At 48.6% G+C, this 6,000-nt stretch overlaps 1 protein-coding gene across 32 annotated transcripts in view; it reads right to left on the bottom strand.

The window, feature by feature from the left end:
- Window positions 1–6,000, bottom strand: part of NRXN2 (neurexin 2) — a 173,916-nt gene that overhangs the window by 117,240 nt on the left and 50,676 nt on the right. The gene's annotated exons all lie outside the window — the stretch shown is intronic.

The following is a 6,000-nucleotide window of genomic DNA, read 5'->3' as shown; positions in this document are numbered from 1 at the left end:
CCCTATCGAAATGGGAGTGATTTGTAAGAATCAGAAATTTGTGAAAGCCGTTTGGAGAAACCACCATGTACATTCAAGGGCTTGGACAAAAGGGCAGACAATTGGAGGACACCCTGCCAAAGGAGACCTCAGGGTCCTCCCTGCCCAGTCTCAATCACCTTCCCCTTTTTCATCTCCATCTTCAATCTAGCCTGGGGAAACCGATTTTCAGAATGTCAAAGCCAAGATACCCCAAGGACCTCAAAGAGCGGAGAGGTCCCTAGCCTAAATGTGCAAGCTTAGCCTTCCTGGAGGTGGAGGGACAGGCGGAGACCTGGTCTCCTAGGATGCTAGAGCTGGCTCAGACCTTAACAATCAGCTCCTTCAATCCATCTGCAGCCCAGAGGGAAGTGATAAGACCAAAGTCACATGCTTACTAAATGTCAGAAAAGACATTAGAACCCAGGTCCTCTGATTCCACAACATCTTGCTGACTCTCCAAAGCAGAAGGAGCTCCATGAGAAACAGCAGGTTACCCCTCACTTGAGGTTCTTTAAGAGGCCAGGTAGCCACTGTACATGTATTTGGCCCAGTGCCTTGCAAATAGTAGGCGTCTAATAAATGCTTGCTAACTTGTCTTGTTGAGACTAACTTAAGGAGATTCTTATTTACATACGAGCTGGTCTAGATGCCTCTGAGGTTTCTGCCAGCTCAGAGATCTGGGATTTGATTCCCAAGGGCTGAAATAAAAAAAGAATTTGCTCCTTCACCCCCAATTAACCTAAGTGCATCCAAAGTGCCCATGCCTCCTCCATTCTGGTGATTTGAGGATTGATTCACTATCGCAGAATCTCAAAATCTAACCTTGCCAACATTGCCAACAAGTTCTTCTGGGATAGAGGACTCACTGTCGAGACAACCCTTTCCACTCAGGGACACCCTAAATTCTTAGCAAACTTTTCAAGTCTACATTTGCCTCTTTGCAGTTTCTACCCATAGCTCCTGCTTCTGTTCTCTGGGACCAAAAAAAAAAGTCTAATCTTTTCCATATGAAAACTTGAATGCTAAAATTCTCCCATGTCCCCCAGTCTTCTCTGCTCTGCTCTTCTCTCCTCTCCTATCTTCTCTACTTTTCTCTTTTCTTCTCTCCTCTCCTATCTTCTCTGCTTTTCTCTCCTCTCCTCTCCTATCTTCTCTGCTCTTCTCTTTTCTCCTCTCCTCTCCTATCTTCTCTGCTCTTCTCTCCTCTCCTATCTTCTCTGCTCTTCTCCTCTCTCCTCGCCTATCTTTTCTGCTCTTCTCTTTTCTTCTCTTCTCTCCTCTCCTATCTTCTCTTTTCTTCTCTCCTCTCCTATCTTCTCTGCTCTTCTCTTCTCTCCCCTCTCCTATCGTCTCTTCTCTCCTCTCCTATCTCCTCTGCTCTTCTCTTCTCTCCCCTCTCCTATCGTCTCTTCTCTCCTCTCCTATCTTCTTTGCTCTTCTCTTCTCTCCTCTCCTATCTTCTCTGCTCTTTTCTCTCCTATCTTCTCTGCTCTTCTCTTTTCTTCTCTTCTCTCCTATCTTCTCTGCTCTTTTCTCTCCTATCTTCTCTGCTCTTCTCTTTTCTTCTCTTCTCTCCTATCTTCTTTTCTTCTCTCCTCTCCTCTCTTCTCTTCTCTTCTCTTCTCTTCTCTTCTCTTCTCTTCTCTTCTCTTCTCTTCTCTTCTCTTCTCTTCTCTTCTCTCCTCTCCTATCTTCTCTTTCCTCCTCTCCTCTCCTCTCCAAACTGAGCATCTCTAGTTCCTTCAATTCTCATATGGAGTGATCTCAAGGCCCTGCACCATCCTGGTCACCCTCCAGACTTTTTAATGTCTCTCTTGAAAACTAGTGGCCAGGACCTAACATGGGACCCAACAGAGGAGCAGACAGAAGGACTATCCCTTCCCTATTCCCAGACACCTCTCTGTCTCTGTTACTACAGGCTCAGTTCATAGGAGTTTGGTTGGCTGGCCGCCATGAACGTTTCCAATGAACCTCTCTCTGCCATGTGTCCTCATCTTAGACTCAGGAAGTTGTTTTGAACCCAAGTATTAGCCCTAACATTTATTCCTGTGAAGTTCTATGTTATTACATGCAGCCCAGCATTTGGGTCTTTTGAGGGCTTTGGGGACCCTGACTCTGCCATCCTTTGTTCTGGGATCAAGGTGTTGCAAGTCTGACAAACACACTATCCATGTCTTCATCCACATCACTAATAAAGATCTGGAATAGCTCACAGCCAGGGAGACTTTCTTCCTAACTAGCACCAAACGATCAGTGACCATTTTTTAGGTCCAATCATTCACAGATCAGGTAAGTCAGATTTAGAGCTAGAAGGCGAGGATCCTACAGGATCTGGGTTCAAATCCTATTTCTGCCGCTTAGTAAGCATAAAACTTTGGACAAGTCACTTCTTTTCAATTCTCTCATTTTTACAGATGAGTAAACTGAGGCCCAGAGAGGGTGATGCTAATGCCATTAAGGCAAAGGCTTATTCTATGTCCTCCAATTAGTTAATAGTAAAATCAGAACTTGAACCCAGGTCCTCACACTATATTCAGCCTTTTTTAAATATGACTTGTCTCTCAACACAAGCAAACAATAGATAAGCATTTATTAAGTGCCTACTGGGTGCAAAGCACTGTATCTGGAGCAAAAATCAGTTCTGAATCAAGGGACTCTGCTATTATCTACCTCACATTTCTCCATTCTGTCAACAAAAACAGCAGAGAGGCTTTGTGAAATGTTTTGCTACAATCTCAGTAAGTTCTGTCTAAGAGATTCCCTGGGTTTCCCCATCTCATAACCCTGTTGAAAATAGAAACAAGGCTGGTCTGCCAAAGCCTGATTTTGATGAAGCCATGCTGTTCTCTCTTAACTACCACTGCTTGTTCTAAAGGAAAACGAACCCTCCCTTTAGTATATGTTCAGAGACTTTTCCTGGAATTGAAGTTAAACTCGCCAGTCTGGTTCTATAAACCTGGAAGTTGGAGCATTTGTCTCTCTCCAGAGGCATGCACAGCACCTCACCCATGTTCCAGGACCCTTCAAAGATCCCAGAGAGAGGCTCTGCCATGGTCTCTGCCTTATCTTTTAGTATTCTAAGATGCCATTCGCCTGGGTCTGCTGGCGCTTCAAAAGCAGCTGGAAGCTCTCACTGGTTCTCTATTTTTCTCTTCAGAATTCCAACTCTCAGTTAGCCATTTCTAGCCTGTCACTACAGTACAATAGAAGGGAAAATTGATTCTGAATCTAGAACCTTGCTTAAAGTTCTAATTCTGCCACTTGCTGACACTGGGGCCATGGAGAAATCATTTCACCTCTATGAGCCTGTTTCCTTTTCAATTTTAAATTAAATTAAAATTCCAGCGCTGACATTCCTTGTTCTTTGTTCTTCCATATTCTCATACTGTCTCTTCCAAATCGGAATTCAACATTCTAGGTTCCAAGATCCTTCTCAGTGCTGACATTCCGTGTTTCATGTTCTACCATCCCTCCTAGACCTGACATTCCTTGTTCTATGTTCAAAGGTCCTTTTCAAATCGGAATTCAACATTTTAGGTTCCAAGATCCTTCCCAGTAGTGACGTTCCACATTTTATGTTCTAAAATCCCTCCCACATCTGAATTTCTCTGTTCTCTGTTCTAAGGTACTTCCCAGCGCCGGGAGTCCAATTCACGACAGAGCAAGGGGGATGCTGGGCTCTCCCATGGGATCACTTACTCTCAAGGGTTTCACCTGAAATGAGAAGAATGAGCCGGAGGGAGTCGCTAGCCATCTCCCCTGGAGAGGAAGGAGAAGACAAGGTCCTTATTTCATGGCCGTAGTTAGGAAGAACTTTCCTCCACCTTCTTATATTGGCTTTTCTCGGGGTCCCAGGGACAAGGGCGTGGCGTGCGTGTGTCCCCACAGGGCAGGTGAGAAAAATGGAGCCCAGAGGAGCTGCGGCACGTGCCATAAATGACAAAGTCCAATCAGTGGTCATCCCTCGTAGTCACAATAATCACGAACACAATAAATAGTAAAGGCTGTCAGAGCTTTTTTTAGAAGTTAGCGTAGGGGATAGCTGGGTGGCTCAGAGACTGAGAGTCAGGCCTAGAGACGGGGAGGTCCTGGGTCCCAATCTGGCCTCAGGCTGTGTGACCCTGGGCAAGTCACTTCACCCCCATTGCCTAGCCCTCATCACTCTTCTGTCTTGGAGTCAATACACAGTATTGACTCCAAGATGGAAAGGAAGGTTTACATATATATATATATATTTTTTTTAAGTCAGCACATCCGATCCTCACAACACCTTTGTCAAGCGGGTGCTCTTCATAGCCCCATTTCACGGATGAGTGAACTGAGGTAAGTTTCAAGGTCTCTTTGGTGAATGGAAGTCCTCCTGGCTCCCCGTCCAGGGTGTGACGATGGAACACCGTGCTGTCTGCTAGCCAGCGTGGCTCCTTGGGCTTCTCCTGTCTTTGGTCTTTCCACTTTCCCTTGACCTTGGGCCTCTGGCCCCCTACAGCCATCATGAGGGGGGCCTTCGAATGAACGCCAACCATAACAAGCTCTCCCAGAATCCTCCTCTTTACCTGGGCACGGGAGGGAGGGGCTTCGGATTGGAAGCTCCCTTAGGTGAAGGACAGAGGGTGTGCTCTCCACGGAACACTGAAGAACTGGGGCTAGCAAGGGGCAGCTTTGCAGGGGGTGTGCCCTCGTTAGAGCCAGCCATAGGCCAGGAGAGGAAGCTTGGGGCAGAGAGGAGACAATCACCCTAGGAGTGTACGTCCCTCGGTTCCACGGCTGACTCTGTTTCCCTGAGCCTCTGTTTTCCCATCTGTAAAATGAGTATAATGATGTTCGAATGACCTTCTTCTCTGGGGCAAAGAGGGGAAAACCTCAGATGGAAGCTAATAAACGGGAGCCGCGTCCCTCCCAAGGGAGCCGGGGCTCACTGGGGAAGATTCATGGAGGCAGAGGATGGGACTAGCTCTCAGTGCGGGGCAGATGCAGCCGGGGGCAGCTCGGTGCTTGGATATCGTCAACCATGGGACGTGGAGGGCTGCCCACTGGCCCACAGAGACTCCTGGGTCACGAGGACCCCCTTCCTCCTGCACATCGCCAACAGAGCCGCAGCCACCCGCGTGGCATGAATCCACATCCACACGCAGTCACACCGCCGCATCCCGGATCCCAGACACGCAGGCACACCCCTCTCGCGTGACTCACTCCATGCGGCCCTTCCCAAGCGAGCCACACAGTCCTTCCACCGCTGGCCTCCCTCCCCCAAGTCTCTCTTCTCACTACCTCCCTCAAAGAGGAAGGAAATCAAGCTCTTCCCCAGGGGTCATGCAGGACAGGGGCCGGAAGGAGAGGAACGAGGGATGGATGGAGAAGGGAAGACAGTGTGAGACACAGTGTTAGTCAGAGCTGCAGAGCGGTCTGGGGGAGCACAGGACACTGTCCCTGGTTGGGGGGCAGAGAAGACCCTTCATGCCATGCAGTATGTGGAGGGGCAGGACTGGGCACCCCTCGGGCAGAGCAAAGAGGCCGCCTTTCCCCTGGCAGCCAAACGAGACCCCTGGAAACATGAGACCAGCCCCCGGGTGGATCTGGGGAGGCGGAAAGCCAATCGCCCTCCTGACTGGTCCCCAGAGAGATGTGTCATCTCCCCGGTGTCCCTGCGTCACCCCTGCCCACGTATACCTCCAGAGATCCCTCCCTGCTGGCTGCCATGGGGCTCTCCCCATCCCAGCCCCAGGGGGCCCATCCTTGGGAGCTGACAGTGAGCGAAGGCACAGCATGTCATGGGATGGCGTTTTCCATGGATTTTCCGGAGACCAAGAAAGAAACCAAACCAAAGAAGGAAAAAACAAATCAAAGAAGGAAAAAATAAAAAGAGAAGGAAGAAAAGACATAAATAAAGCAACCAAAACAGGGGCTGGCATTGGGACTGGCCTCCCCCAGTTCTCTCTGGTGGGTGGCCTGAATTTGGGGTTGGAAGAATTGGCCGAATCT

The sequence above is a fragment of the Monodelphis domestica genome, chromosome 6, assembly GCF_027887165.1.
Source record: "Monodelphis domestica isolate mMonDom1 chromosome 6, mMonDom1.pri, whole genome shotgun sequence".
Lineage (NCBI taxonomy): Eukaryota > Metazoa > Chordata > Mammalia > Didelphimorphia > Didelphidae > Monodelphis > Monodelphis domestica.
Note: the sequence above shows the minus strand (reverse complement) of the source record. Positions and strands in the feature narration are given on the sequence as shown.